Source organism: Castanea sativa, chromosome 2 (genome assembly GCF_040712315.1).
Source record: "Castanea sativa cultivar Marrone di Chiusa Pesio chromosome 2, ASM4071231v1".
NCBI lineage: Eukaryota > Viridiplantae > Streptophyta > Magnoliopsida > Fagales > Fagaceae > Castanea > Castanea sativa.
Genome location: NC_134014.1, coordinates 52,743,960 through 52,757,155, shown reverse-complemented (window position 1 = coordinate 52,757,155; position 13,196 = coordinate 52,743,960). Strand labels below are relative to the sequence as shown.

Here is a 13,196-nt window from a genome sequence, read left to right as displayed (position 1 = left end):
TTTTGATAAGTAACTATAAATCTTTTTTCATTAGTTGCTCTACTCATTTGCATTGGTGCTTCTTGTTAAGCCCTTCTCCATCTTAACTTTTTAAATTTCTAGTTATTTTCTGAACTGTTAGTTCTGGAAGAAGAACTATAATGCTAATGGCTTCCTGCTGCCGCACAATTTACATAAAGTTGCACTGGCCTTGGTGTGGTCTGGAATTGCTAGATTTGGAAAGTTAGAAAAAGAAATGCTGAGATAGATTTTGTTTTGTGATGATGGGTGTGACCTTTATAAAAGCCTAAGTCAAAGTTTTGCTCTCTACCTTTCATTGATATTTTACTTTCTAAATCTCTGTTATAATTGCAAAGGTAGGGATTGGAATTCCACTTATGAATTGCTAGTGGAAAGAAATTGTGCAATGACCTTGTTTCCATTTTTATTTTATATATAATCATGCAATTGCAATGGTGCAAGTATTATTTGTTCTATCGATGATGTCGTGACCTGATGCTTTCAATTTTCTAACAAGGGAAGGGCACATTAATCGTGCAATAGGTGCCATACTGAGAATATATGAAGCATTTGTATAATTTTAAAAAAACTAGGAATTGTAGCTTGTATTTTCATGTTAGCTACATGTTAGCTACTTGGAAAGAACCAATCTGCTGATAAGTTACAGATAAGTTAATATCAGATTCACGAATAAAAGGCATCCAACAGAACTTCCTTATGCTCTGTGTTCCTCTGAAATGTGAAAATTTTGGCATCATTTTCAAATTGAAAATCAAATAATACTTCACAGATCAATCACACGAGATAGCTTCTGGATCCAGTTTAATAGGAAGTCTCCTTGCTTAATAGTTGCTTGGTAAAGAGCGTTCTTTGCATCTGGACGATTAGTCTCAAGAACGCCTGCCATTTTATCAATCTTGCAATGAAGCTTCCCTGCAGCAATAAAACGCGAGAGCTCCCTGTAATAGAGAATAGAGAAAAGGTGGATTAAAAAGACAATTAAACACACCACCGTCTCAAAAGAAAATCTCAAACCCTTTTAAAAATATACTATACATAATAAACAAGAAAAATGCATTGGACAAGAAAATCTCAAATCCTATCAAAAAATATTTTTTGATTATTCATTTTATTATTCAATTTCACTGAAACTAGTGAAATCTATTTTCAATTTACATATAATTTTTATTCAATGTGTGTATGGCATAAACATACTGCTGCTAGATAGAATCTAAAATAGAGCATCAATAAATTTATGTACTTACAAATCAATAAACTCCACTGTAACTCCAAATCCCTTAGCCATTGCTTCAATTGTAACACTTTTATAGGATTCCAAAACCTAGGAATAAACCACAGTTCTGACCTCCCTCATATAGTAATGAAAGTGTGGATGCAAATAGCGGTCCAATTTTATTTGCTCCGTAAGGCCAGCTGAAAATGAAATGTAATAGAATATGCAAGTTATATATAGAATTGAACAAGTTATAAATAAATTAATTGGTATTCGTAGGACTAGCTCTTATAGCTATACCATATCACATAAGCAAACACCAAGGAGCTCAGAGTGTTGCAAGAAATCAGACCATGCAGAGAAACCAAAAGAACATATTTCTTTTAACATTGTACAGATATGTATAAGATTATGGGCTATATTAGATCTCAACTTACCAAAAGCCACAAAAAATGATTTATATTGACACTCGTACAAGGAGTTCAAAAACTCTGAAAGATATGGGATTTTTTCTATAATTGTCAATATCTCTGGAGCGTCAACAACCTAAACAAATTTCAACCAGAATTGGTTAGTAAAATAATATAAGAGAACTTGCTAAAAAAAAAAAAAAAAGAGAAAAATAATATTACATAAGTTGGATAAACTTAAACCGTCCAATGGGGAAAACCTAAATACCTTCTGCTTTGGGGAAACTCTTTCCAAGGCTATTAATTTCAATCAAAGGCTATTTACACAATCAGGAGCCCACTTCAATATGACATAAAAGAGAATACCCTTGGAGCTGGCAGAACATGGCCATCAACTTGAGTGAAGCTGGTACTGATTGAAATGCCACATGAACGTAGCAAAGGTTCAGAATCATAATTGTTACATTTCAAAGCCTGCAACAGAAAACAAGGACCAAAATGTCCAACTAAGGAATACGGCAGTAAGAACAAAATCCATCACAATTTCAGAAAAGACACCTACCTCACACAAAACCTTCATCCTCTCTTGCGGCTTTTGCCTTGATTTTTCCACTAGTGAAGCTCTTTGAAGAGTGGATAAAGCTTTTGTGTAACGTTGCAAGGACACCAATGAACAAAGCTGGAAAAATAACAAAGGAGCAATAGAAACCACATTAAAGAAGAACTCATATGCAAGTGCATACTACTGCATATGAAAGGCTGCCAACCAAGCCAACCAAATCTGTATTAGAGCTTCTGCTATCACAACAATAACATCACAAGGTACACAAAAACACACAAAACACACAAAACACATTTCTTTATGTTCAACAATGTCAATGGTTAAACCGAATGACAAAGGATAAGGCATTAAATAATCTGAAGCTATTCTTTTACAAGTAAAATATGACTGTAAAAACTGTAACAATAACAGAAGGTATACCTTTAGTATCTAAGTCAGGTCTTAGAGAACTCCTTCTATTGTTGCAGCAGATGAGGTCACCTATTTTCCAGATTGGAGTCTTATATACATGCAGCAATGACTCCTCTACTGACTACCACACTTCAAATTCAGATGCAATTGCCATTAGCTTCTGATGTTTTCCAATATTTGCCCAACAAATTGAAGAGCAGAACAGCACTAAGGAGAAAGTATCAGCAACTGACATCAGCTTTCGACAAGTGAAGTTTATATTTAGTTGAGATTGTAGCAAATCAGATGACTTCAGGACATGTATAAACAAATATTCAACATAAATTTAACCAGGAGAAGAATGTAATAAAATGTGCTAGTGGGTGTTTTGGGTTACAAGATAAAGTAACACAGTTATTAATAGCAAACCTTAAAGCTCAAAATGTTAATTAGGCATAAAGTTGTTCGGCCTTGTTTAGAAATTAGCAGCTATCGCAGCTTCATTTTGGGGTAGACTTGAGTTCACAGGATAGCCATCAATCCATGCAATCAGTGCAATTGAATTTCATAACCTAAGAATCGACACCTCATGTTGGTCGGAATTGGCACCAAGTAGTGAAAACAGGGATACAACCTAAAAACCAACACCAAGTACTGGAAAGGGGGATAAAATGTAGGAATCAGCACCCAACATCTGAAAAAATTGAAAAACCCTGACATTAGCACCAAGGGTTACCTGAAATCAGCACCAAGATATTGGAAGAATTCCAACAGATATTTTATTGATCAAGTCAATCATATCAATACTAAACAGTAGGTCCTTCAAATAGGGTTCCCAAGCTATATCAAGGAAGAAACGAGACTAAAAAGGAAATACTTTCTAACAAAACAAGTAAATAGATTATAAACCTAGTAGGAAAGAAAAATAACAATTTAACAGATTACATAAAAATAAAAAATATAAATTTTTAAAAAGCAAAATATAAATTAAATTCTTATATAAAATAAAATAAATATCAATCATTGCCCAACTGGTAGCAAGCTTTCCATTGTCAAGCCATTTGATCGGGGATTGCATGTAGTGTTCACACCAAATAGACTAGCCCTTTGTCCCTACAGTATATTTTAGGATGAACCCTACCTAATAATTACTTAGACAAGTGGAACAATACTATTCTTACTCCCAGCAACATGATATGGAAAAAAGTTGTAAAGGTGGAGGAACTCACTCTCAGGAGCAGAGCCAAGCAGAGATGGCGCTTTATGTCCCTTCTGAGATCCTTGGGAAGATTCTGAAGCAGATTCTCTTCATCAACACCTCTAGTTTCTTGCCATTTGTATTGTTCATACCTCCTAATCCTCTCTCAAATCCTCAGGGAGCAAACGGTGTGCCATCCACTGTTCTGCATCCCGCCTTTTGACTCTCATCTCCTCCAATCTTGTAGTTGTGGATTGCAAATATGTCTATTTCAAAACAAGCTGAATTCATCATAACATAGCAGACAATTCAGCCCCAAGAAGAACTAAAAGTGAGCTTCATCCCATAATTTTAAGCCACACATTGAGCTAAACTGAGTATCCACCTCGATTTTAGTCAAGAATGTCTTATAATCAAATTTGAGTAATGCCTTTTACTGGTGAAATTTATTAACTATAATTTTCTTTATTTTTAATTTAATTTTTTTGGTACACACTATCATCCCATACATAAAACTTTAATCCCACAAGTGTTGAGTATTCAAGAAAAATATAGGACCATAAACAACTCAATCTTTTATAGTTTCATTAACATATTACCACTCTTCAGTAAAACCTATTCTACACCTGCTTGTAGAAAAACTGGCTTAAATACATGTGTGCATACAAGTCATACAAGTTCTTAGTCATCATTAGACATCTCAACTTCTCAAGAGTGAAAATCAAACAACATATCCATGACTAAGAAATTATTTGAGTACAGCTACATGTTATGGTCATAAACAAAATTAAGAAGCAAAGGAAGCACAGATCGGGACATAAGTCAGGTTTACAATGACAGTAAGCTAAAAAGGTAAAACTGAGGTAAAATGAATCTTCTAAGCAAAAATATATTTTGAAAAAAAAGAAAGTACAATCCCTGGTATAAAACCAAATACTAAGCTGTTTAATCAACTTACATGGCTGGCAAGCATGTAAAGAAAGAGATTGAATGCAACTCCAGCCCAGGCCGTTTCTTTCAAGGAGTTAAATTTCTTGCATTCACAAAGTTCCTGATAAGTAGAATTCCAGCACAACTCTCTTGCTAAGGACTACAGAAACCACCAATAAATAGTGGCCAATAAATAGTGGCCAAGTCAGAATTTTGTGACTAACATGTTGCCACAGTTGTCCAGTGGTATATAGACAGTTAAAAAGAAGCCAAAAAGACAAGCAAATGTAAATTTGAACAAAAACAAGTACCCCTCAGTGTGTGTCTTGCTTGTTTTAAGGTACATCTATATGGCTGCTACATGCAGTAAAAAAGAGGGTGAGAAAATTGTCTTTGTCCCTTATGCCACAATATTTCTGATGGCTCTTTTCCAGCTAATGGTTAGGTGCTGTTGCAATTAAATTTCTCACTTAATATAACCAAGCTTAGGTAGATAATAATAACTCTTTTTTTCATAATAACTCAATGAGTTATTCTTTGCTCAATGCGATAATAATTCATTAAACATACATCTACCATTCAAAATTCATAGCCATATAAATAATCTGAAGCCAAATAGGCTTTGATTAAAGGATTTTAAACAGCTAATTATTATGATCTTATTGCAGTGGACCCACAAAGAAAATCTTTCATCCAAGGGTTTCAGTTTGTCTAATTAGTAGTGATAAAATTAACAAATAACAATCCTAAGGGAAAATTTTCAGATATTGGGTCCAACTCAAAGTGACTCCTACACTGTGGTGGGACATGCTTTCCTTCATTTGGCTTTCCACAAAATGAAGATGGAAACAAAACATGGTTAACTAAACTTTTAGGTGATGGCCACAAAAACCCACATGTTATCCTTTTTGGCATTTCTCCATCCCTTGGTTTTTTTTTTTTTTTTTTTTTTGTATATTAGTATTTATGTTTGGCTTCCTTCAGTACAATCCCAATCAATTATTCAATTAACAATTTCCATTAAATTCTAACAAAATGCACAGTTATAATATTCTCTGCGCTAGCCACTATTGGTGCAGAAAATAGATTTGGCTGAGACTATGGATATGATTGGTCTATATGTTTTCAAAGTCCAACAAAATGTGGTACCAAAAAAAAGTAGTCCAACAAAATGAACCACAATGAAGAAGCAAAGAGGTGGACATGTGGACTCCATCCATTATTCCATCATTTAATCCAAGTAGTTTGGCCTAGGAAATTGGCGGTGTGGACTTGTCCAAGCGTTGCTATTTTCAAAAAAAAAAAAAAATGTAATACTAATATATAGTATTGAGGAAAAAAAAATCGTTTTCTGGGTCATGTTTTTTTATGGACTCCACCGTGCCTCAGTAGCAGCCAAAGCATTATCTAAAACCCCAGTGACTCTAGGGGCTCTTGTAGTCCACCACCCAAGGACTTGCTGATACCACTTAGGTAAGAACATTATTCAAGTCCCAACTCCCACATATACCAATTTCACAAGACAAGGGGGAACAAAGTCTATACAGAAAAATAGGAACAGTGAGAACAGTGATGAACCAAGGAAGAGATAGAGACAAAGAAAACAATACATTGCAACAAAAATTATAGATAGATAGAAGCTTTGCATCAATTAACCTAAATGCGATTCCGATGAGCAAATTGTGATACAGCCCAATGCTCCAACAAATTTTGAAGCTCACTTAGCCTTTCCCTCTCAGCCTTCTTCAGCATATTAGCAGATTGGCCTTCTCTACTGTCATCAAAAGCAACTCTATGATTCAGTTATATGTGCATTCAAATTTATAAGTAAACTAAAGAAATCAACCAATTGATGCAACTTCAACCTCAACACAAGTAAAAATGTATATAGTTTTTGATAATACAAGCATAATAAATATAAAATCAACTTTAAAACTGAAAAGTAATTAAACACAAAAAAAGTAATTGAACACCATTTGTAGGCAGATGGTGTGCTAACCTAATGGCGTGCTGACCCTAATGCGTTTGACGCTTATGCTATCTTGTATAGTGTCTGGTATGTTGGGGAGGGGGTACCACATCTCCTTGATCAGGCTCCTTGCGTTGCTACAAAGACGAAGTTACAAAGAAACAATGGATTAAATGAATTCTATACCAACCATAACAGTAGGCGTGAAAGTATTCAAAGCTAGTAAGTTTCATTCATACTGTGGGGCCAGCCTTGTGTCCTGCTTTGTGACCGCCTGTCCCACAAGGAGGTTCTTTTCTTATGCGTTTAGGCCGACCTTGTGGGGGTGAGTGTAACCCAACTCCTTGCTCATTCTCAACATGCACAACTGGTTGTTTTGCTTGACTCTCAACAACTGAAGATCCTACAACTACGGGGGAGGATGGTGTAGTGGACGAAATGTGAGTGAGGCTCGTAGTCATAGGAGTTGTATGTAGTCTAGGAGTGGGCATGAATGACATGGAGTCACTATGGGGTGGTACATGGTCTATATGACCAACGCTGTACGAGGGAGATTGAGTGTGCATGACAAGAGGGGTCTCACTGAAATCTAAGCCGAGATCAAAGGATGGCGGAGTAAGTGAAAGATGAGCAGGGTCAGAAAAAGTACGTGGGGTGGGTGAAAGGATCTCGGGGTGAGAAGATGCATGAGCAGTGGGTCGAGGGATCTCTAGGTCAGGAACTGCATGAGTAGTACGTGGAGGGATCTCTGGGGAAGGGGATGCATATGGAGGTCGAGGGAACTCTGGGGCAGGAGATGCATGTGGGGGTGGAGGGAACTCTAGGGCAGGAGATGCATATGGAGGTCGAGGGAACTCTGGGGCAGGAGATGCATGTGGGGGTGGAGGGCGATCTGGCCTACTGGCTGGCTGATGGGGTGCAGCACGCTGGGGATCCGGCCTATTTACAACCTGATGGGGTGCACCACGCTGACCATGGCTATGGCTGGCAGGAGTTGAGCTCGTGCTTGGTTGTCTAGTATCTTCTGGCGCTTCTGGATTTGCCCTATCGGTTTCTTCCAAGGGAAGTTGGGCAGTTATACGGCAAAGGCATTCCACTGCCTTAAGTACAGCTGTAATCTGCTTGTACTCAAGACTGCCTTTTGCATAATGCGTCAACATCTGCTTGTGACTTTTTACCTGCAAGTAAATAAATACAATTAGTACATCTTACACAACAATGGTGATACGCAACAAAATTTGAAAAGAAAGGTCGAAGCAATTACCATAATAAGAAGTGCAACGGTAGTGTGGTCAATGAACCTCCAAGTCACCCTATCGTACCAATCAAAGTATGGATGATCAGGCGACATATCACCCTCTAGTCGTGCTCCCGTAGATAGTAATTGTGCTCGACTATTCCATACTTGGATATGGCCAGCATGTTTGTTCCTCCAATTCACGTTGATCTTCCCCCTCAGGTCTATGGCATGAAGGGCGTCGTCAGTATCAACATATGGGGGGGTTTCTTGTACCATCCCAAACTGACAAACAACACGGTCCGGTGTATGTTTCTCTACTAGCCAGAAACATACAAGCGGCACCCTCGCCGTCCACACGTCCCTGCCTGCGACACAGAACACAGGCAGGTAGCCTAATTCAGCTTCATATAGTTGCCACACCACCTGAAATAGCCAAATAAAATGGCAGCACATTATGCAATGTTCCATTATTTTCAACTATGCGCTATTTTACAGTTATAACAATATACAATAGACATAAACAATAGAAGAAACACAATTTGGGTACCTGGTTGGGATGCATAGAATCTAGAAGCTGATAGTATCGAACCAGACAGATTTGGGGGGGGCTACTCTTCGTGGTATCGACCCACACGGTCCTACAATCGAAAATTTAACATTACATACCACTAACTTTATACCAATAAATGATTATCTAAACACATGATTAGTGGTGGAACTATAAATTAATAACACTTGTATACATCAATCATAACATATAACCTCAGTGGTTGTAAAACAATATATACAAATAAATAAATAAATCCTATTAACATCTCTAAATTTGAGAAATATTAAGGTATGGAATTTTATTTTCTATGTCCAATAATGTGTCATGTCGTTTAAAATTATGGATTTATTTCCAATAGAGAGAATCGGTGAAGGAAGAGACTTACTTAATGGACAATGGAGAAGGTGCAAATGGTGGGCTATATGCATCATCTGGTAGGAGGTCCATCCTTGGGCACAAAAAAGGGAATCTGAACCATGCCTAATACTGAACCAGTATCAATGCCCCACCAATCTGACTGGCACCTCTGTCGGTTGCCTTGCATAACTCTCTGTACAGCCATGCAAGGCAAGCTCTCCCCCAACTGTACCGAGGTGGATTGCGAAGGTCCCTCAACATCTGCAACCACATCGTATGCACCTTATCACCAGACTTGTCGGCAAAAATTGTGCCCCCTAGGAGTGCTAGAACATAACACCGTGCATACTGATGCACAACCATCTCTGCTGCACCATCAGGCAACCCTTGGTCAACTTTTTGAAGTAGCCTGTTAATTAGGATCCTTTATCCATTAAGCACCACACGATCAGTAGCAATTCCAAGCATATTCTGACATTCATCAGCCCATGTCAAGCTAGTTGTTCCAACAATTGCCTCACCATCGATTGGAATCCCCAAAAGAACCTCAACATCCTGTAAGGTGATCGTTGTCTCACCATGTGGCAGGTGGAAGGTGTGGGTTTCAGGCCGTCATCGCTCAATGAAGGCCGTTATCAAGTTAGGATCAAGCTCTCTAGGTGGAATCCTATGCAACCCCTCTAATGCAACTCTCTTGACAATGTCGAGGACACGATCATCCACCACTATCGGGCGTCGTTTTCAGAACTCGTCATTACGACCACGACATTTTAGTGCCCCCAGATCCTGCACATGATAGAACCATGGTGATGAGATGCAATATGCCAGAACCTTTGTATATATAATTATAGCTATTGATCCCAATAAACAAAAATAAAGCGGTTGTCAAGGGAAATTAAAATATCATCCCAAAAAAAAAAGCAACAACAGGAGAAAAATAAAAGGATGCAATGCACTTGATACATTTGTTTTTAGCCGTTTATCCTGCTACTTATGCCGTGCATGCTAGTGTAAACATTGTCATAATAGCAATCCAACCCATTACCCACCATGTTTACAACGAATACATACATCAAAATTTGATTCTCTTTGGCTCTCACAATTCAATTTGGTTATCTTAGTCCAATGCTAAAAGACTGAAACAGTCAAACCTCTCTAAATCTTATCAATGGTAATGTCTTTAATTATCTAAGTGCAACCTTTATGTAAGGGTGTGCAACAGTCAACCAATCTAACTCAACCCAACTAATGGGCATAACTATGCATTCAAAGCTAGTAATACCATTGACAAACTTAGAATTTTAGAAATGGGAGAAAAAAAATCAACATAATGTAAAAGGATAAGAAAAGAATATAGAAATTCAGTAAGTGGTCGGTTTTAATTTTACCTCGCCTTCCCAAACAGCACACGACCGAGGTTCTTTTAGAAACCTTAACGCCGAACCCTCCATGGGACCAAGTTCGAACTCATTAGTGATCTCAGCAGCAACGGCAGCCATACTGCACGAAATTTAAGGAGTCAAGAGTAATATAAACTTGAGTTCCATGTGAGCTCGACTCTTTAACACTCAATTTCCCTAAAACAAAAACAAAACCAAAAGGAGAAAATTAGCATAAGACACCCATTTTCAAACATATTCGTTAGTTAACATCGTTTTCAAACTAATTAGCAAACTAACAGTTCGAGTTTCTTAGACTCGATTTCACTATAGCAACTATCAAAACAGTAACATGAAGCATGGGACTTCATCTAAGTTTTGTGTTCGGACTCAGTTTTCTTTATTTATTTTCATTGGTGCTGTTTTTCTTTATTCACACGTTTGATTGCATCTTTGTTTTAGTAAATATATTTGTATAATAATTTGTTATTATCTAGGATAGCAAAAGCCCACATAATTTGATTATGAAATTAAATTTATTTTTTAGAAAAGTAGTAGAATTAAAGTTTTAAATTCCAATAAACTTTAGCTCAAATGGGACCTCCACCCCTTGTAAGCCATGCAGAGTGTGTATAAATTACCAATCAAAAATTAAGTTAGAAGATTAAAATGTGCAAAAGGGACAGCCAAAATGCAAAGGGAGCATTCCAAGGGCAACCACCCTTTCATGAAAAAGGGAGGAAAAAAGGAAAATACAATTCAGTTCAATTGTTTAGAGCATAATAAAATCCTTAAAAGAACCAAAGCAGCTAGCCAAGGATGCAGCTAAACTTAAGAAAATAAAGCTCTTAGAAATCTAATTTTTGTCTCTCCCAAGGATTTCTCATGCCCTAAAATGCCCATGTATTTTTTTCATACAAAAATACTCCACATAAAGAAAAAATGAACACTATGTAACAAACAAACTCCTCCCAACAATTAAAGAGCGCTAATAATGGAACAACGTAAAAGTAAATGGTCCACAGTCTCTTCATCCCTTTGGACAAGTAGGACCATCCAATAATAAACATTTTACACTTCACCAATTCTCAACATTCAGAATACAACTCAAAGCTGCAGTCTAAACAAAAAAAGAAACTTTACTAGGGTTTCTCATACATCTCTAATGATTTTTCCTTAATAATATGTTTGGACCTTAAACATAAGAGTCCTACTTGGTTCCTATGTGTTACACCGTCTCAACACCATACCCTTGTACAACATGTAAAAGAAAAAAGAGTGTTAATTGATTCAACCCCCTAGCACACCAGCCAAGCAAGTCTAAAGTTGCAGCAAACAATCCCATGCAAAAGCCACAGTGCTCTCTTACAAGAAGAAATAGGATTTAAATCAAGGGAACTATTGCATCTCACCTCACCACACCACAACACACCACACATCCACACCTTCCCCCCCCCCCCCCCAACCCAAAAAAGGCAGCAGTTTAGCCCCATCTCCAGCCTTAAAAAGTCATTGGAAACTCCCACTTGTTCCTATTCCTTTAGCCCATCGTCTAGGAGTCCACCTCCCTTAATTTTTTTTCTATACTTCAGACTTACCACCCTTCTCCCTAAACTACCCCTCTCCATGGCAATCCACTAACACCATTTACCTAACAAAGCCCAAAAGAAACCATGTAAACTCCTAGCAGCCAAACATCCTTGTAAGTTATAAATTTATTCAATCTATATTAATCCAAACTTATTTTCATTCAATTTAACTATAAGAAATTGTCATTATGATGAATCATAGTCTAGTCTTTTTTCTTTTCTTTTTTGAGAAACCATAGTCTAATAATTATAGCTATAAAATGTATTATTTTTTAATGATGTCGTTAATGAATAATGATAAGTGTGAATTACCAGATTTTCCTAGTCCTATTTTTTAATATTCCAAACAAATGCATCATAAAGATTGGAATTCAATAGGAACTAGAGAAGGAATGTAAGGCATGCTAGCTTTTTCAGTCTCAAGATGGGTTTCCCCTAGTTACATATAACACTTTCATTTCTCCCTTGATACTTTTCTCCATTTTTTCCCACTGTTTTTCTTAATAAAGGAGGTATTATTTGATTTTTGAATGCCACATGTCTTAGATTTAAATAAAAATTGGAGGAATCGGAAGGGATCTTATCCCGGCCCATTATGCTCTAAACGAATAAAGGAGGTAAATGCATTTGGACATCACAACATCACAACAAGAAAACAAGAAAGGCAAGTATTGAACAATAGATCACATCAAACAACACTATTCAGCTTCATAGCCCTAGACATACATACATAGCCCTAGACATGCATAAGATACAACTTCACAGGAATAAGCAAGGAAGATTCTTTGTGTTCCTCCCATAATGAAAAAGACAAACACAAAATTATAATGTATCCTTTTTTGTTTTTCCTCTCTACTTTCCCAATGCCAGAAAATTCCATGGCCAACCATTTACACTACTTCTTCTCTCTTGTAGGACATATACTTTACATTATCATTCCCAGAAATATAGGACAAAGGGACAAACTACCCACTAAGTTTTTTTCTCACTAAAGAATGTTAAAGGCTGAATTTTTCTCCAAAAACCATTTCCTAAAGTGTCTAGTAAACATGAATATAGCCATTCCTTTTCTTGACCAACTGGAGACGGTAAAGGTAATTACCCAGGGAACTTGTAATGACAAGCTTTAAAAGGAAGCTATATGTACAAAACCCTTTAAAGAAAAAAAAAAAAAAAAAAGAAGCAAGGAACTTAGAATCAATTACCTGAGAGTGAGAGAGAGACGGTGAATGACCCAACAAGGCTCGAAAAGATACTGGGCTCGCAGAGATGGTGGGTCAGAGTCCGACGAGGAAAGGAGCCAACGACGACAAAATGAGCCACCGATGAGGCCGAGCTGCTAATGAGTTGAGAGGAGAATCACAGAGAAAGAGAGAGAGAGAGAGAGA

The 13,196-nt window shown here is 37.1% G+C and overlaps 3 long non-coding RNA genes across 3 annotated transcripts; all 3 read right to left on the bottom strand.

Moving 5' to 3' along the window:
- Positions 1-579: 579 nt before the first annotated feature.
- LOC142623584 (uncharacterized) lies at positions 580-1,784 on the bottom strand. The gene is made up of 3 exons (XR_012842170.1): positions 1,672-1,784; positions 1,266-1,434; positions 580-959 (listed from the first exon to the last, which is right to left on the bottom strand). It is a non-coding gene; the product is annotated as an uncharacterized LOC142623584 (long non-coding RNA).
- Positions 1,785-1,932: 148 nt separating this feature from the next.
- On the bottom strand, positions 1,933-2,780 carry LOC142623238 (uncharacterized). Its single transcript, XR_012842085.1, has 3 exons — positions 2,627-2,780; positions 2,207-2,323; positions 1,933-2,118 (listed from the first exon to the last, which is right to left on the bottom strand). It is a non-coding gene; the product is annotated as an uncharacterized LOC142623238 (long non-coding RNA).
- Positions 2,781-2,834: 54 nt separating this feature from the next.
- On the bottom strand, positions 2,835-4,856 carry LOC142623240 (uncharacterized). The gene is made up of 3 exons (XR_012842086.1): positions 4,753-4,856; positions 3,826-4,060; positions 2,835-3,290 (listed from the first exon to the last, which is right to left on the bottom strand). It is a non-coding gene; the product is annotated as an uncharacterized LOC142623240 (long non-coding RNA).
- Positions 4,857-13,196: the final 8,340 nt, after the last annotated feature.